Source organism: Cetorhinus maximus, chromosome 14 (assembly GCF_964194155.1).
Source record: "Cetorhinus maximus chromosome 14, sCetMax3.hap1.1, whole genome shotgun sequence".
In the NCBI taxonomy this organism is placed as follows: domain Eukaryota; kingdom Metazoa; phylum Chordata; class Chondrichthyes; order Lamniformes; family Cetorhinidae; genus Cetorhinus; species Cetorhinus maximus.
This window is the reverse complement of record NC_135892.1, coordinates 12,052,805-12,072,900: the sequence shown is the minus strand read 5'-3', so window position 1 is coordinate 12,072,900 and position 20,096 is coordinate 12,052,805. Positions and strand designations below refer to the sequence as shown.

The 20,096-nt window shown below is 44.5% G+C and overlaps 1 long non-coding RNA gene across 1 annotated transcript in view; it reads left to right on the top strand.

The window, feature by feature from the left end:
• Positions 1-20,096, top strand: part of LOC144690073 (uncharacterized) — a 57,034-nt gene that overhangs the window by 5,965 nt on the left and 30,973 nt on the right. The gene's annotated exons all lie outside the window — the stretch shown is intronic.

Sequence of the window (20,096 nt, the reverse complement as noted above, 5' to 3'; positions counted from 1 at the left end):
ATCATTACCTTCCATGGCTTATTTTCTGCTGTCTTAGGTATGTAGTTCAACATTCTATCAGATTTGCGAATGGCTGCCTCTGTATTGGTTGTAGCATTGATTTATCAGAATGATACCAAGGGCAAAATTAGGAGGAGAGATTACACAAACTAGGATTGTATTCCTTGGAATTTAGAAGGTTAAGGGAAAATGTGTTCAAAGTTTTCACGATATTAAGGTGAACAGATCAGGTAGATAGAGAGAAATTATTTCCCCTGGTTGGGGCATTTCAGGATGAGGGGCATTGACTTAAATATTAGATCCAGAACTTTCAGGAGTGAAATTATGAAATGCTTCTACGCACAAAGGCTGGTAGAAGTTTGGAACTCTCCCTACAAATGGCAATTGATGCTAGATCAATTTTTAATTTTAAATCTGTAATTGATAGATTTCTGTTAACCAAAGGTATTAATGGTTATGGGGCGGGAATGTGGAATTAGGTTACAGATCAGCATTGATCTCACTGAATGGGAGAACAGGTTCAATGGGCTGCATGATCTAACCCTGTTCCTATGTTCTAATGAGAATGACAAAGGAGGGGAGGAGGGCAATGAAGAGCCTGCCGTACAAGAGTCTTGGGAGCAAGACATGACCTTACTTTCCTCTGGCCCAATCGCCTCATGGTTAACCCTGGGGCACTTGCATTCTCACTTTCACAAAACTGCTCAGGCATTTTTCCCTGGATGAGAATTGGATAGTATAAGCAAGGATGCAGCAATGGTTGATTCGCAGAGAAGGAAGAGGCTGGTGTGGATGAAGATGCACCATCTGCTGAGAGGATGCTGTGGAGCCATCTACCCATGGCTTTGCCTCATGAGTATTTGCCTTGAGTGTTACATCAATGCAGAAATTTAGATGTCAGTTCTGAAGATCTACACAAAAGCCTTTATTTTTGCTAATATCAGGGAAGACATTTCCTCACTGTAAGCATCAATGGAGTGTGGCAGCTTCATTGGAGTGTGTATCATTCAGGGACTATGAAAGCATGCTTGCAGCCCTGGAGTCAGGGGGTAGATAGGAGAGGGTCGGGACTCTCTATGGACTAACGGAATCAATGGATATGGGGTAGGGCGAGAAGATGGAGTTGAATTGGAAGATCAGCCATGATTTGATGAATGAAGAGGAGGCTCAAGGGGACACTTGGTGCATTACTCGCGTTCTCACGTTCAATGGGTTGGGAGCAAAAGCCACAGGTATTAGCTCCCCTTACTTAAATCCGTTCCAATGGGCTCCAGGCAGCATCAGTATGTGTGTCACAGGAAGCCCCCAGATCCCATTGGAAATGGAAGTGCAGACACTACAGAGCAGCAAGTGACATAAACACTATCCATCCCCATCTGAAAGGCTAAAACAAAAACCAAAATCACATTTCCAGCACCAAAAATGCAGTGGAAATTATGTGCAAATTCAGGGCCAATAACCTGAAACTCCGTGCACATGATATAAACCATGCCCTTCAAGGTAACTAGCATTTCCCCCCCCAACTCCATCACTGACAAGGTGCCTGTTGGAAAGATCTTATTTATTACAGCCACCTCGCAGCAGCCATTTTGCCTGGCTTCAAAAGGTGCCTTAATAATATGGTATTGCTAAAATGCACTAAATAATTCAGCAACTCTTACTGCTTTAGAGGAAGATTCTGCTATTAGATAAAAACTAAATATCCAGGAAAATACCTGAAAACTTGGTATGAGACACATGAGAATGGCACCATTCAGGTTATGAGTGACTTCAAGTGCATGCGTAACCCTACAAAGCAATAGGCACAAAGTAGCCCAGATATGAACAATATCCAGCAATTGTCTAGTTTGTTCGTTTTATTATTGGTCCTAGATATGAATGTATTGATTTTAGCTAGTGCCTGCTGAATAAAGTACCGCAAATATTATACTTTGATTTATCAGAGCTGAAGGAAGATATTTAGAAAACATTCTATTAAAATTCTAATTTTGTTATTGAATTCTCTGTAGAAACACTGAATAGATGCCATGTTTAATATAAATGTAGCCTGGCTCTCCAAATTAGACACAAGAGTTTTCAAAATGTGAAATGAAATGGAAACAACCATTGAAAGAAACACATTAGGCTGGTGTGTAGGATGACATAGACAACTGACTTATATCTTAACAAAACTGGGGAAGCTTGCAGTTAAATTAAACAGCAAATGTCCATGGGGGCAAAAATGCAAAGGTTACGACAAAGCATCGCACACTTAACAGCAGAAGTTAGAGATTATAGGATGGCCAGCTTTTGAATTTGTTGCTCTTTTTACAAGGAAAAGGACAAGGAAACATTAGAGACAGTGCCTTAGCTCTTATCTATAAGAAACCTAGCATCAGCAGCTCTGCTGAGTTCAGACATACCTGGCATATGAAACTGAGAGAGAAACATAAACCAAGGTACTGAAAGTCTTGTTAAAGGTCTCTGTTATGTTAGATGTTTAAAGCAGCTTTTATAATGAGTTAAGTGTCATGCCAATGTTGTTGGTTGGTGCAGCTGGTGGAAAGATTACCGGATTCACTTGGTCTGACAACTGGGAAGGCATGCTCTAGCATTAGTCTGGGTCTTGCTAAACACAAAGGTAGTTTTTGTCGTGTTTTTAATTTTAATCCCGTGCACAGGATGTGCAGAGTGCAGAACGAAATTAAACTGCCACTGGGGAAATTAGCTGTCGCCAAAGGAAGACACAGGCCCAGAGTTTCCTGAATCGTACTTGGGTCAAAATTACCCTAGCTTCTGAGCTGACCTAGTCAATGGGAACTTACACTTTCCTGTGGATCTCATTTGTCTACGTTGGAATGCAACAATTGGCCTCAAACAAGTGCAAATGCAGCAGAGGGTTTCAGAGGGCGTTTCTTGGAAGCGATATAGATGATCAAGGAAAGTTGGGCATAATGATATTTCAGCATAAAACTGATGTAACTTAGTTGTGCATGAATCTCTTTTGAGAAAAGTGATGCAAGGCCATTATTACACCCTAGTTACATCAAACCTTTCCAGGAAATTCAGGCCTTGAGCGCAGACTTTAACTCGGGTGAGTGGGGTCAGCAGGAAACTCCCGTGCCATGACCAGCATGAGGGCTGGGTAATTTTAACTCCTAGGCCTTTATCTGATTGGGTCAGGAAACAAGCAGCCCACCCACTTTCTCCCTGCAATTTCCTGAAGATTTACAAGGCCTACTTAAAAGCGGGAATACACCTTTTAAAGCAACGTGGCATTTTCTGAAGCATGATTTTCGGTCCTATGCCGTGGACACAGCTTCAGTAGGGCTAATGTGTTGGAGCGTTGCTCTCGGGTTGTCTGATGCGCCCCGGGAGGTCCTCATGGAGCACATGTCCCTGGAACTCGGTTAAGTCACGAGGAGAGAATCCGGGCGAATCAGGAGAGTGGATGGCGGGAAGGGAAGCCCAGGGCGGAGGAGGTTTAAACTGTCCTTTTGTGGCATGGAGGGAAACACCTTCTTCACCTGGTTCCACAAGGCAAGCCACAAGATGTCAAAGGACTTACCTTTTAGTGGCTCCCCTTGGCTCCAATTCCTCCTCTCACCAGGTTGGCCTGATGATAAAGCCATAATTGCTTCCCTCAGGCAGGCTTTTGTTGAAAATTCAAGCCCGGTTTGTATATCTGAAGAAGACCTCCAACAGATGTTGCCCAGAAGAGAAAGTGAAAATCAGAAGCTTGAGGAAACTGGCAGAGGGGGGGGACAGGGTTAAAATTGCTTCTGATCAGACATTAGGTCATGTAACACAGACCGGGAATGAAATCTGGGAGGGGAACACTTTGGCAAGAAACAAAAGAGGAGATTTTGCTGGGCATAAACAAAATATAACTCACATTAACCTTTCATTCTAAACACAAGATCTTTGTTTCAGAGAACAGAAAGAACAAATGATTTACTGTATGTACAGTAATAAATTCTGTTGTCCTCCCACAGGAAATTATGTACCTACTGCACAAGTTTGGACAAGAAAGTTGTGATTGAAATAACACTGATATAGGGTATTAGCCATAAAGTGCCAACAGTTAAGAGGGCTCCATAACTTTAGTAGAAGTAGTTCTATTGTCAGATGTGTCAAATCTATATTTACAGCACAACTGACTGGGTAGTGCACCATGTAACTGTGGAGTGTTTTTTAACCTTGTTTGTAAATTTGGTCAGTTATAAAACACCATCACTGCCCTTTTATACCCACAAAGTAACAGATGTCAATAACAACCAAACTCAAACAAAACCCTAATGGAGAATATCAGCTCCCTGGGGAGGTAGTTGCAGAGCTGTTCTGATGATGTCATGAGCTGTGAGAGGGCAAGATGTGCATTTCCTGACTGATATCAGAGTTTCAGGGCGTGATTTTGCAGCTTTTGATTCTCACTTTGATTTCAACTTTCAATATAATCCAATGGCCGTGAATTTCCTCGGAGCTGCACAGGTAAACCCTCCCAGCAAAGTTCCAGCAGGATGGGAGGAGCTCCAAGGAAATTTACAGCCTTTAAGCTTTGATATTTGGGGTTCATAACTTCCATTACCATCGGTGACTCCCCGCAATATGGTCCCTCTTCAAGGACGAGTGGTCACACCAAACGACATCAGAATTTGTGCTACAGTAAAACTGGATGCAGCAAGCTCCCACAAACACTGTCTTCTGATGACCAGATAATTGCTTTTTAATGATGTTGTTTGAGGGATAAATATTGGCCCGGGACATAAGTACTTCCTTTGAACAACAACAACCTCATTCATATGGTACCTTTAATATGATAAATTATCCCAAGGTGCTTCACAGGAGCATTGTAAAACAAACCATGACATTGTTAATTAAAGAAAGACAGAGCACCTGTCTAAATTAAAGATATGTGCCCACAAATTTAGAGAGCAACTTGGTAATTTGAATCAGTGAAGCTATCAACATCCGATCATGCCTAACAGCTTAGGAAGGTCATGTAGTCATACCGTACATCATTGCCACTGCAAAACCAGGCTGACAATAAGTTCAACATAAGAACTTTACTAGGCATCAAAGTGGCTAATGAACAGGAACAGAAAAAGGGTGGGGGGGGCGCTGGGGGAGAGCTGGGGGTCAATCTCAATATGAAGCAAAATAGAAACCGTACAATTTCCATCAGCCTTCAGGTAACCGGATATCACAGTTGCAAAATGCTTAAACAGTGAGCTAAGTTGTTTGTGAGAGCCATTGGAATAGATTCCAATCTTCTCCAAGTTGCTGTGGAAGAAATACTAAAAAAGTTATAATAATTTCAAATAAAAACAAAAAGTGCTGAAAAGACTCAGCCGGTCTGGCAACATCTGTGGACAGAGAAAGAGTTAACGTTTCCAGTCTGTATGAACCTTCTTCAGAAGATATTGGACTTGAAACGTAAACATCAACTCTGTTTCTCTCTCCACAGACACTGCCAGACCTGCTGGGACGTTCCAGCACTTTTTGTTTTTCTTTCAGGTGTTCAGCATCTGCAGTATTTTGCTTTTAATAACCATTTCAGCTTTGAAGAGGGTTAGAAACAGCGACAAGGTGTAATTATCAATAGAGTTGGAGGTGCATGGCAAGCAGAAAGGATATAGAACAGATGGAAGACACAGGCATTTTGGCTAGGATTTTACAGCCCATCCTGCCTGATGGGATATTATGGTCCTGCCGAAAGGGATGGAGATTTAAATGGCTTGCCTCACCCCGCTGTGAGGGGAGACACACCGTGGTGGGGCTGTAAAATCCTAGCCTTTACTGATGAAGAAACTGGAAGAGACTATTGATGAGTATATAACTGAACTAGGGGCTTGTAGTAAGGCATGTGCTTTTTCTCAGTTGGCCTAATTCTGAATAAGGGACAGGATGGTTTGTGGGCTACCACTCAGTTGTCTAAAGCGCACACAGCCAGCGAGGAAAAAACGCCTGCAGAGCGGGCAGGTCAGGAAATGATGGGATCAGTTTGTGAAAGAGAAACGTTTTCTCGAGCAGCATCGGAGGTTAAACGAGGGAGCACAGTTATTTTTTTAAGGCAGCCCTGAGCAGTGAGGAAAGTGGAAACACTGAAAAATGGCTTCGGAAAATAGATGAATAAATACATAAATTAGAAATTGCAAAGCAAAATTAATCTGGCACAGCTGAGAGAGAATTAAATTTGTGTACAGTGTGGGGTGCGGCAGAGGGATGTAATAAATAAGCAAATTGAGAGCATTTGGAGAGCAGATACTCCAGCAGTTTCATTCAGGAAGAAAGGATCACAAACTCACTGGGGACGATTGGACACCTGTAATGGAAGCTGTCCGGTTTCAAGTCCATTTAAACTGGCCCATAAGTCAGGTGGGTTGTGTTGAAAAACATGATCCACCTACCCCAGAGGACACCTACTATTTAATACCTTCCAGTATAAAAAAACAGACTAATTAACAGCTACCCAGTACTTTCTGTCCTTTATCCAAATCCGTCTCCGTGCTGTAATGTTCCCTTTAACATGGTGGCAGGAAATTCACTGATGCCACCCACTTAGCCTCAATGGCACCAATAGTGAATGCTGTGTGGGTCACATGTGTAGCGATCTACCTCTCTGTCTGCCCCCAGGGAATCTACGTCATCTGTTTAGGAATTGGCACCATGCAAATAAATTCTCCACCTGTGCACCTGAATTTGATCAACAAGCCATCCAAGTGGCACAGTGTTCAATGCCCTTTGAGAATCGATATACACAACATCCACTGCATTCAAAGAATTCTGTTACACTCATGAGGCATGTTGTGCATTTTGCAAATCCACACTGGCCGTCCTTTAATTAACTAATTTCTTTCCAGATGATTCTGTTACCACGTGAGCAATTGTATTCTAACCCAGTACATGATCTCTCTCCTCTGAAGAGGAGTGCACCAGGGGTGTGTTATGTCCCAAAGTCGTTCAACCTGTACACTGAAGTTATCTTCCGAGACATATGAAGATCTACCAGGTTGCAACATTAATAGGTTGAGCCTCAACAACCTGAGACACTCAGATGACAGTGCACTGATTGCAGAGTCAGGAGAGGCACTGCAGGAAATTGTAACTTAAGTGAAAGTAAGGAGTGAGGAACACGGATTAAGAATGAATGCAAAGAAGACCAAGACAATGGTGATAAGCAGAGGCCTAACCCCGGAAGTGAAAATTGAAGTAAATGAACAAGCCTTGGAACAAGTGAAAAGGTTCGAATACCTTGCTGCGGCCGTGAGATCGAAAGGAGAATTGAGGGAGCCAAGAGCAGCTTTGGAAGAATGAAGGATGTGCTAACATCAAAGAAACTGAACTTGAAGAATCTTAGGAAAAGAATGCTGAAGTGCTCCATTTTGTCATCGATGTTACATGCCTTGGAGACAAGGACAACAGACAAAGAGATTATTGAATACATTTGAGATGTGGATGTATAGGGGGATGTTCTGCATAACCTAAACTGACAGAAAGAATGAGGAAGTGCTGGAAATTGCTGGGAAGAAAATAAATTAGTGCATAACATGAAAGAAAGATAGACACCGGCCAGAATTTTATAGATTAGTAGTGGGCGCGCGCCCGACTGGGAAGAGCGTTAAAACTTGCGAGAAGATATCAGGCACACGACCTCATCGTGTACACGTGCAGTATTTCGGTCAGTGGGTGCCCGCGGGACTTGGAAACATGCCCGCTGACAATTTATCATCTACTTAAGGCAATTAAGAATGCAATTGAACTCAATTAAGCATTGCCCGTGTGATTTTATGCTCGTCGCGTGGGCAACGAAGACGCACGGCCAACTCGTTTCTTTTCATTTCTCATCCAAGGGCGGGGTAAAAGGCGAGAGGAGTATTGGCTGTGTGAGTTGTTAGTTCAGGTGAGAGTTTGCTGCTGTTTTTTGCTGAGATTTCAGACCTGAAATTTTTGCTTTGTTTTGAGGACTCTTTTGTTTTGTAAATCTTTTGGAGCATTTCTGTCGAGTGCACTCTTCAGTGCATGGGGCAGTGCCACCTGCATTTCAGCTGATGGGGATTGTGGTCTCTGCTGGGGGACCTCCTCCCCTGAGGAGGAGAGAGGCGGAAGGGAGAGGAGGTCAGGTGTCTGCAGGCAGGGTCGCAGGGAGAGACCTGTGGGAGGAGAGGCGCAGGCACAGGGAGTACTGGGCCAGCAGGGAGAGCAAGGCAGAAGGGACTGCAGAAGATGCCACTATCCTGCTGCCAGAATGGACAGGCAGCGATGCAGCTATCTCAACATGTCTGAGGTCCAGCGCCACAGGAAGCTCTGCCTCTCTAGGGACACCGTGACCTCCATATGCCAGATGATTGGGCCTTCAATGTGTGGGTGGGCACCCAGTGCCAGTGGCTCTGAAGGTCACAGTAGCCTCAATTTTTTGGCTCTAGACTTTTCCAGGCATCAGTGGGGGATCTGTGTGGAGTGTCCCAATCTGCTGTCCACAATTGTGTCAGGCTCGTCACTGACTCTCTGTTCAGATGGGTTCTCACATTCATTCATTACCAGATGGACTAGGCCAGCCAGGCTGAGCGAGCCAGAGGCTTTGCAGCGATTGCTGGGTTCCCCCACATCCAGGGGGCCATAGGCTGCACACATGTGGCCATCAAGGCACCAACGGGTCAGCCGGGTGCCTTCGTGAATAGAAAGAGGTTCACTCCATGAATGTGCAGATAGTGTGTGACCACAAGGCCCAGATTCTGCAAGTCTGTGCAAGATACCCTGGCAGCTCCCACGATGCACACATTCTCCAACACTCACAGGTGCCAAGGCTGTTCATGGCTCCAGCTCAGCTGGATGGTTGGTTGCTGGGTGACAAAGGATATCCCTGAAAAGGTGGCTCATGACGTCACTCTGGCACCCAAGGACAGAGACGGAAGAGAGGTACGATAGGAGTCATGCCACTGCAAGGACAGTGGTTGAGAGGACCATTGGGCTGCTGAAGATGAGGCTCCGATGCCTGGACCAATCAGGGGGCGTACTGCAATATCCTCTGGAGCACTTATCGTCATTGTCTGCTACACTCTGCACAATCTGGCACCGGCAAGAGGGGACCCACTGGAGGATGAGGATAGTGAGGCAGCTCCACAGGCCTCCGAGGAAGACTCTACTGATGGACCTGGTGAGGATCCCAGGCAGGTACAGGGTGAGGACGAGGAGGCAGACTTGAGCAATCTTCAGGGAGGCAGGGACACCAGGGAGGCCTTGATTCAACACAGCTTCAGTGAGGCTGCCGAGGCAAGGCTTCACCCCCCGGGCAAGGGCACTGCCTCCTTCACACACATCACTGAGACAGCAATGCCACGGCCCCAGTGTCACCTCACAACCTCGGAGATAAGGTTTGCTGCCCCTGCCCTCCATCATAAGGCACCAATGAGGCTGCACCTATGGAAAACATGAGGAACACTCAGGGCATTGGAACAAAATCTAGATTGATATCTTTTCCAGAGTTGCAAAACAAAAGGAACATAACATAATATTGTTGCTGTTGTCACACAAAAGCAGTACCTAACCCCGAGAAATGAGAGAATGTCACTCATGAGAACCCCGTCCCGTGCTCATGGTGCCTTAAACATAAACTTACGTTTGTGAGTGCTGCATCTTGTTGACCCCTGTCCCCTCCCCACCTCGCTGGCAGCGGCGTTGGAGGCAGAGTGCTGACCCTGCTGCTCTGTGGGCCCTGATGACCTTGACAGTCGTCCTCTGGCCTGCGGGGCCTGAGCAGGCCCCACCTGGGAGGGTGTGACCAGCGACATGGCTGGGCACTCACCTGTCATCACGGCCATAAAAGATGTCATGGCAGAGGGGCGGAGGAGCAGCTGCCCTCATCCTGAGCGCCATGAGAGGAGCCCACAGAGACAAGAGGCAGCTCATCCGCCAGTCTGTACCTCCCTGCTCACTACTGATGGACAGGAGCCTAGCAGAGAGACTAGGTGCCTCATCCAGCTCTCACACTAGGTGTGACATCAGGAGGTCAGTGTCAGTGTGAGGGCATGCAGGGCCGAGTGCGACCCCAGGAGCCCCTGATTCTGTTCCTGGAGCTGCCTCTCCATCAGAGTCACCACTCTCTCAATGGAGGAGGCAGTGTGCTCGGTGCTTAGGGTCAACGCAGTACTCAAGCTCCTCATGGACTCCTCCATGATAGAGACCATGGCACACAAACCTTCAGGGATCTCCGCCAGATCTTCCTACGCATCCTACTGGACATCCAGCATCTGGCACCTGATGAATGACCCCAGAGGCTCATCATCTGCCTCGGACTCAGCATGGTCCTGGTCTCCAGTAGTCCTCCAACAGCTGGCGCCCTGGGCACTCTCCGCCACCGCCCTCCGCTAGTTGCTCATGCAAGTGTGCCATGACCTCCCCACAGTGCACAACCACCTGAGCTGACGAAGTACAGCCCACCCACGAACCTGCACCTGAGCTAGTGCCTGGTGGCGAGAGAGGGTGTGAAATGGGTGGATCTGCACGTGTCTCCTCCTCCTGTGTCAGCTGAGTATCCTCGGGGTCCCGGGTGCCTCTGGAGGATGGTGCATCTGAGGGAGGAAGGCAATATATCAGTGGTATAAATCATCACATATTGAATATACATGCTAGGCAGCCTGGTGAGACTATGGATGGCATCATGGTGCCATTGTCATTTCTGGATCACTGGGAACTCTTGATTAGATGTTATCTTTTGAGCTGATGTTTGGAGTCTCCGCCTGTCCCACATTTTTCCACTGGACTCTTACCTTCCACCGAGACGCCTGCATCTCTGAGTCCTGAAGACCTTGGTGCGCGCTTGCCCTCGAGCTCTAGGGCGTCCATCTCACATTTGCTCAGGATGAGCAGGTTGGCTGTCCCACCGCTCATTCTCCTGCACTCGGTGACATTACGGCTTCTCTTCTCCGTTTACAGACAAAGGTCCATTCACTATTCCACCCTGTGCCTGCAACACCAAACCAGGCTCACGCCCCCTCTCCCCTCCCCACTGGGAAGCAGGTTGAAGTGCCATCATATTCACACAGCTGACCCTTTTGTACACCCCGAGCTACCGACCTGACCTCCCTGCCTTAGTAGACACAAGTAGATGTGCCTTCTGTTACTCTGATTCTTACACCCTGAGCACCACGAAGGGTGGCCACTCTTCAAAATTCTCCACTTAGAACATGCCAAATTGGTACTCACCCTTCCCGAGCGCAGAAGGTTTATTAAGCCTTTCTCGGCACTGAATCCAGGTGTGGCGCACCACACCGTGTCTGCTGAAGTGGGCTGCCACCTCTGCCAAGGCCTTCTTCATTTGCTGGGGTGGCCTCCTCTTGCCATCTGGTAGCATCAGGATGCCCCGCGTGGCACTCACTGCCTCCACGAGAGTGCGCAGGCACTCGTCTCAAGAAGCAGGGAGCAAAGTGCCCACCTGCAATGCCCTCCCGCCTGGCGTGTCGAGTGGGCGCTGATACCATCCCTTCAGCTTAGATTTGCACAACTCCCGGTTCCTTCTCTGGAACTCCTGGCAGCCTTCCGAGTGCTGCCTCAGCCATTTCAAAACCCTCCACCGTCTGCCCATTGGACCCGGCGCTCGCCATGCTGCCGCCCAAGCCGGCAGCCTTTCTCCAATGCGTGGGCGCGTTTCACGCTGGCCGGCCCTTAGTTGGCCAGTCAGCGTGAAATCGGGTTCTTCTGAGGCCTGCGAGCAGATACGGCAATCGTGGTCACTTCCAGGCCTGCTGATTGCGCGCACATAATGTGCACAACATTCAGGCCATAATATTTTTGTCACATCCTTAGAGCAGATGGTAGACAGGCAGTTGTTAGGGTGGGGAGATCAATGGAAAATGTAGGCGAGGGAAGCAGGGAGAAAATGGATGATGGATATAATAGGCTGGATGCAGTTGACCTATGTGAACTGTGTGAGGACAGCACAAGACAGACAGAGGTGGAGATTCATGGCAGTCAACTAAGAAGATGACACCAACAAACGAATGAATATGATCCCAAGTACCTGTTTTATTTTACATTTGTCTGCATCCATATGGCCCTCGTGAATCTTTTGATCATTACATATGGCTTTTGAAAGTAGAGTTTTATGGGCCAATTTTAACTCGGGTGAAATTGAAATGGACTCTATTAAACATCCCTCCAGACTTTGTGCTTCCATTGGTTTTACTAGTAAGGATGATTTGATATGATGCAAAATGGGTAGCTAATTCGACATGGTCCAGTTTACACTAACCCCCAGTGTTAAAGTTAACGCCTAGTCCTTTTGTACAGCTCCAGTATTTTGAATTTCTGGACAGCAATCATATTTTTCGATGGTTTGGAGGGCATCCCTGTAGCAGGAGGAATTCCCGCACTGCCAGATACCGCCCAGGCCTAGTCCATGATTTGTACACATGCATGTCGAGCATGTAAAAGAAGTTGAATTGGATGCTTTCTGTTTCCATTTGGAGAATGTCAGGTGAAATATTTTCTAACACCGAGAATGACACATTTTGCACCACTTGTAAATGAACACTCTGACCTCCTCATATGCTTTTGAAAGCGCAATCAGTTACTGATAATGAAGAACAAAACAAAATCTAATGGCTTGATGCACAGTTTATAAAGCATCCAAGCCCACCGAAATATCTGGATGTCTCTTATTCGACTGGAGGGAATTATATTCTATCTGCTCAGCAGTGTGCCAACCCAGAATGAGTAAGATGAATAAAAGAGAGGGTGTGATTGTCAGCTACATGCAGCTAGCTAGCATTACTTCTCAAACACAGTAGCTCACTGCTGATCAGAAGTCCAACTGGAAAAGTGTTCCCCAATTCGCCAGCACCTGCAATCTCTTAGTTATGGGTCTTTCAAATTCATCAAAGAACATGGGCAGGTCACAATTGCCAGTGCAATATCTGCAATGTGCTCAACAATTTAGTTGTTATTCTCCCTTGCCAGTCTGGTGCAGAAATGAGTCTTAATTTGCCTATTACCCAGGCAGAAAATGGGACAAAAATGAGCAGTTTTGCAGGACTGTGCTTTGAATGCCCCCCGGGATGTCTGAAATACATCCAATACCATAACCAATGCTGAATGTTTTACAGAAATCCCAGTTAACTGCCTTAAACAGGCCTTTGGATCCTTTGCACATTCTACTGAGAGGATGTGTAGGTTTGAAGCCCAGAATTCAGGTACAGAGGAATGGAGGGATGAGCTGAGGGGAGTGCTGGTTTGGAGGTGAATGGGAGAGAAGTCAGCGGAGAGAAGCCGGGGATAATGGAGACTAAGGCTTCCTTGTGAAGAGGACATTTCTATCTCCTGGCACACAATTTCCCTCTTCAGCAGCCACCATTGCTCCCCAGCTCAGTTGGGTCTCCAGGCTCTGGTTGGATATATTCTAGGCTTCATCTCATGAACTCCTGTTGTCAACTGTCCTGCCCTAAACTCCCAACATTGGTCACCCCCATGCCCATCCTTGCAGTGTCCTGCCTTCCCACGACAAATTGGAAAGCGAGAAGACTCCTTATTACCTGATCTATTTATTTATTTATTTATTTATTTCTATACAAGTTACACACAATACAAATGATCACCAACGTTTATGACAATTGTGAGATGCAAATACATCAGTGCTTCTGGATTATAGTGAGATGTTTGTATGGGAGGGGGAGGTCACAAGCATTTGTTTGAAGGTTGACCCCCCACGAGGCAGAAAAGGGAGAGAGAAAGAGCAAGATTTGCGAGTCATGATGTATTGATAGGAAAGAAAGCCAGAAAACTGAATCCTCATGTTTTACATAGGAGATAATTACAGTTAATTACCATACATGAATTTATGCATTTATAATGGGAAAGTGCTGATTCAAAAAGGAAAGTAAGAAGGATGGGTATTGACAGCAGTACTTGAGATTGCCTTGGAGCATTAAAAAAATGTGAATGGTTTAAAAGACCTGATGATCAGATATTTGCTAGTATATTATCACTAAGAATACCAACGAAGGAGAATTTTTTTCACTTTGGACTTGAACAAAAGTTTTATCAAGCAGGTTTGTATGTGCAGGGGCATTGAATTGCACAGAGTGTCTTAATGATTTGTGCACTAAAGCAGTTTCTGCATTGACCACAGAATCACAGAATCTTTACAGTGCAGAAGGAGACCATTCAGCCCATTGAGTCTGCACTGGCTCGCTGAAAGAGCATTCTATCTAATCCCACTCCCCCTTATCCCCGTAACCTTGCACATTTCTTCTTTTCAGATAAGAATCCAATTCCCATTTGAATAATTCAATCGAACCTACCCCCACCATCCTTCCAGGAAGTTAATTTCAGACTCCAGCCACCCTCTGGGCGAATAAAATGTCACTATCACTATTACTCCTTTTGCCAATTATTTTGAATCTGTACTCTTTAGTTCTTGATACTCTCTTGAGTTTCTCACTATTTACCCTGTCCATACCCCTCGTGATCTTGAATACCTCTATCAAGTCTCCTCTCAGCCTTCCTTTCTCCAAGGAAAACAGTCCCACCCTCTCCAATCTATCCTCATAGCTACAGTTCTCTATCCCTGGAATCATTCTTGTGAATCTCCTCTGTACTCTCTCCAATGCCTTCACATCCTTCCTCAAGTAAGGTGCCCAGAACTGGACGCAGTACTCCAGATGAGGCCGAACTTGTGTCTTACACAAGTTCAACATGACCTCCTTACTCTTGCACTCAGTGCCGATGTGTATTACAGGAATTTCTGGTAGGAGGAGTTGTGGATGGCAGAATTCAGCTGAAACTTTGGATGGTTCTTGATTCTCAGTCAAACAGGCTCTTTCCCATCTCCAAATGTCGATAGCTATTGAACAAATGTGATGAAAGGAAATGAAGGAAATGACACAGCAATGTCCCCCCCACCAGTGTTTCTAGGATTTTTTTCCCCAGGGTTTGATTGTGGCAGTATCCTGGAGATTAATTTGCAATGCTGGAAACTCCAGACCAATCTTGCAGGATTGCCAACATTTACCGTTTAAGTTTTGAGCTAAAATTGCAAATTGGGGCAAAAATGATATAATTTGTCCTTGATCAGAATATTTAAGTGGTACCCTGTCAGTTTGGGATCAGCGTCCTGAGCAGATATTCAAAAGTTCTGGTTAGTCACATGGGATTACATAGAATATACAGCACAGAATCAGGCCATTCTGCCCAACCATTCCAGAGTTTATGCTCCATTTGAGCCTCCTGTTGTCTTTTCTTATCTAAATGTACCACTGTAACCCTCTATTCCCTTCCCTCCATACGTTCATCCCATCTCCCGTTAAACACTTCGATACAATTCGCTTCAACCATACCCTATGGTAGCGCATTCCACATTCCCATCAACCTAGAAGTTTCTTCTGAATTCCCTATTAGACCTATTAGTGACTATCTTATATTGATGGCTTCAAATACTTCTCCTCTCTCAAGTGGAAGCATTCCTTCCTTGTTTACTCAGTCAAAACCTTTCATGATTTTAAAGACCTCGATAGGGTCACCTCCCAGTCTTTTCCTCTCGGGAGGAGTTCCAGAGCCTGTTTATCCTTCCCTGATAGGCATCGCCTCTCCATTTTGATCCCACCTTCGTAAATCTTCTTTTGCACATTTTCTGGTGCTTCTAATACCCTTTTTGTAATATTATTCGGACCTGTTGGGAAGGCAGTGGGATTGTAGCAAGTAACTTGTTCATATCATTTGTAGTGCCTGGCCTGGACAGTTTCTGGGCCGATGACTCCACAAGCTACATGGGCCTGGGATCAATACTGTTCAAACAACAGTTTCACTGAGGACACAATATGTCTTCAGATAATTAATAATCAATTAATATTATTCTCACCCAGCTTTCAGTAGTTGATTCATACTTTGCCAACCATTCAATATCCATTTGCCTATTCATTGCCCTCATTAGCAAAAGTTATTTATAGTTAGAGTTCAAAATCCAATCTCAAAAGTAGCCAATGAATTTTGGCAGTTGTAAAATAATATTTGCTTGATAATATGCAGGCAGTGCTCACATGGGGAATACATTAATCATATAAACTTAGCGTTACACAGGTGTGTAATATTGATATGATACTAGCTCAAAACAGCTTGAAAGGGGACAGTTAAAAAATTGAAGGCAAAATGCCTAATGATCCACTACTTGTTCACTAATCTCAGCAAACTTATCATGAGGAATGCATCAGAAACAATGATCAACATGGACTCCAGTGGAAAGTTAAATCAGATGCAGTGTCAGATCCTGCCAGTTTCCCAGCAGATGTGTCAGGTTCAAGTTACCCTTAACTGTCAATGGATGAGCTCTCCAGGGGTGTCATTGGCCTGGGAAATAGCCCAAAATTGACAAAAAGTGAATCATTTATCTTTATAGATAGCACTAGGTCCATGTGATCTCTGAGGGGGTTGAAGTGCTCAGTCATGATGTTCCGGTCATTAGGTGTGGGCCACCTGGGCGTGATAGACCAGCTTGACATTTTCTGCCTGTCCATTTTTCATCTTTCTTGTGGAATTTCTACACCACCGCTCTTCCTATCTCTCCTGTTTCTTCTCTCAGACCTCTTCTTCAAGGTGTAATGAATTTTGAAATTGGTCTGTCTTGCAGAGCTTTGAATGCAGCCTCTGGCACTGGCACTCATTTAAAGAAACACACTTTTATAGACCGATGCTCAAAATTCATATTTTAAACATGTCATAGAATCATACACAGAGAAGGAGGCCATTCAGCCCATTGTGCCTGTGCCGCCTTTATAAAATGAACTATCCAACTAGTCCCATCCCCCCGCTCTTTCCCTACAGCCTTGCAAATTCTTCCCTTTTAATGTTAATCACCTCTAGGTCACATAGAATGAATACCACACAAACAGTTCATTCGACTCAACTAGCCTATGGTGTCCACAATGTTTTTGCTCCACATTAGTATCTCCCTACCTCTTTTCATCCAATCCTATCAGCATTACCTCCATTCCTTTCTCTCTCATGTATTCATCTAACTTCCCATTAGGTAGCAATGGATGTTCACATGACCTGTTCATTCATAAGTGACTCTTAATACCTTGTGCAATGGTTGCTATGGCATCCTGCTCTCTGTTCTGTGACTATGTCACAGAAAGTCAGGAGAAAGTCATACATGACTTGAGAAATGAGGTGGGCTTACATACTACCATGACCGCTCATAAGCACCAAAACAACCGTGTTGGCTTGAGTTATAGGCAGAGGCACAGTATTGAGTTTCATCGGGCAATCACAAAAGACGAAAGCTTTGATCCCTGTTCGTGGTGTCACCTGAACCCCACAATTATGTTCTAGTTCTGTAATGTACCCACCCAACCAACCATTCTTCTCTGCCTGACAGCGAAAACCTCAACATAATATAAGCACAGCACTAACATTTGTCTGAGCTGAAACAGTGGCGCTTTATCTATAAGTTCAGCACATAAAATAATTAGGTACACGCCCATGTTTAACGATAATTGCTATTAAATTTATTTAAACAGCTGAAGCACAAGCGAATGTTAGGAGCGTGTAATATCACAGATAATACCAAGAAAACTGCCTCTCTTTTTTTAACAACATCTCAATCTTGAGCGGAACTGAACAAGCAAATGCAACAAGAGCCAGGTCAATCACCATAAAAGGAATTTATTTTTTCGAGCGTGTGAAGGGAAGCAAACAGCTTATTCCTGCAAGGGATCGCTCAGTTATGTGCTAACTCCAAGGCAGAGTGAATCCTCAGACAAATAAACACTGTTTCTAAATACAATCATTAAGCTGAAATCTGAGAGGGGAACTAGTGTGGCTCTGTTCGTGGAGACTAACAACACCCAAGAACATCTCACTTTGTGCCTAATGAGAAGTGGTTGAAAGTGTGAAGGTGAAAAGATAGCTATAGGGATTACTGGCTGACAAGGTGAGACTACTTCATGCTTTCAATGTTATTTTTCCAAGCCGCTGTTATGGGGATAGAATTCTTTCAGTTGAGACGCAGAAAACACAATCTGACACTGCAGCTAAAGGGAAGAAGCTAATGAACGAATCTACACTTTTTGCTGTCATTGCATTACTCTGTAGGTAAGATATAAGGTTGTAAGGTTTGTAATTTATCTGTATCTTTCAAGTTGTACATTTTGAATAATTACATTAATTTTCTCGTGTCTTCTTGTGTGGATTCTGCATAAATACTAGCAGGGCATATTACGAAAGTGTCCCAATGTAATATTTAATCAAAAATGTGCCTATCTCTTATCACTCCTGGCTCTCCATATTATTGATGAGAAACTGAAGTATAACAAGAGAAATTAATGATTTTAATTCTCTGGTTTGTTATTTAACTGAGGCTTAAATATGAAAACGCGATCTCTTCCACTTTAACTATTCACCATTTACCATAATTGTGTTTCCTCTTTAGACATTTCCTGTCACAGGTATCTGGCCTTAAGACTATTTGAGATTATTGAGCTCTGCATGGTTGCTTCTGTCTGTGTATCGCTGTCCTTTTTACTACTTACGTATTGATTTTTCTGGATCTTGTTTCATTTCTCAATTGAAGTGATCATTTTTTTTATCTTCCCTCATTTCATGTGAGACCTCCAGGTCAAAATTATTTCACAGCTCAATTTTTAGAATTATTTGGCCAACCTACATTTTAAACATTTGTGCTATGAGCCTATTTAGATTCTACTTGCCTTTATTCAGCTTAGCGATAAAGATGAACTGTACTATCTGCAACTACCGATGTCAATGTTGTCCCCCCACCATCACTTCTTCCCAGGGGAAGGCAGCAATGCACTAAATGCAACAGTTTCAATGATCTCACCCGAGCTGCGAAGGTAAGGCTCCCCTGCACAATTCGTTCTCTGCTTATCCCTGTACCACAACGCATTAAGCCCAGCACCTGCAATCTTTCCCTCCGCCCCTTTCTGATGGGGTTAGTGAGATGGAAGTTCTGGAGGAGACCTGACAATTCAAAAAGAATAATAATTAACATTTCTATCACACCTTTCACATCCCCCAGGATGCCCCAAATAGCTTCACAGGTAAATAAGTGCTTTTTTTAAATGTAGTAACCGCTGTATTGTAAAGAAACTAAGCATTCAATTTCTGAACAGCAAGATCCCACAGAAGAACATTGACATAGTAGCCAGACAACCTATCTTTGGCACTGTTGATTGATGGACAAATATTGGATAGGACACCTTGCGAGTTCCCCTTCTCTTTGTCATGTATAGATCCTTTACACCCACCACAGAAGGCAAATGTGGTGTTAGCTTAACATCTTATTCGGGAGGATTTCCAACAGTGCAGCATCCCCTCAGTATTGCACTGCTGTGTTAACCCAGGTTATGTGCTGAAGTCTCTCAAGTGTGGCTTGAGTGCACAGCATCCAAAGAGAGAGGCAGGACCATTAACACTGAGCCAAGGCTGACAGCAGGCTCATAGGTAAGCACATTATCTGTCAATGATTTCACAGGCAGGGGAGCGAGGTAGACTGAAACCCCCAATTCCCTTTCCCTTTTGTCCATAATCAGTGTAGTTTAATTTTAATAAGACTGGTGTGTGTTCCCAGCCTCCCCCATGCAGCCCCCTCCCCCATTAGAGTGCAGTCAATTTAAAACACTTTCATGGATTTAAAACAAGGAGTATTATTTATTCACACGCTCACTCCGGAAAGGTCTATTGCTATGCCAATCACACAATACATGCCCAAGAAAGATACACTTAAGAACAGTAGTGCACTTCTACAAATGTTAAAGCCAAACAGAATAGTTAGCAGTTCACATGTCTTTGAGAGACAAGTGAAGGAGGAAGCTTTTCCCACTCTGGAATTGAATTTCAGGTAAGTTCGGATAGCTGGGGTCAAAACCAGACTAACTGCAGGATTCCTTTGAAGTAAAGACTGTTCAGCAGATCATGTAGACAAGCCCTGATGACTGTTATAACTGGAGGTCCAATTTCTTACAGGCAAACTCAGAACAGTTCAAAATGTGTTGGAGGAGACTTTTAAAAGACTTTATGCCCCAACAGGTCTTGAAAAGGCAAGATGTCATAGCCTTTCTGTGCAGCTGGTGTCTCTCTCAGTTTTTGGATCAAAGGATTTCAAAATT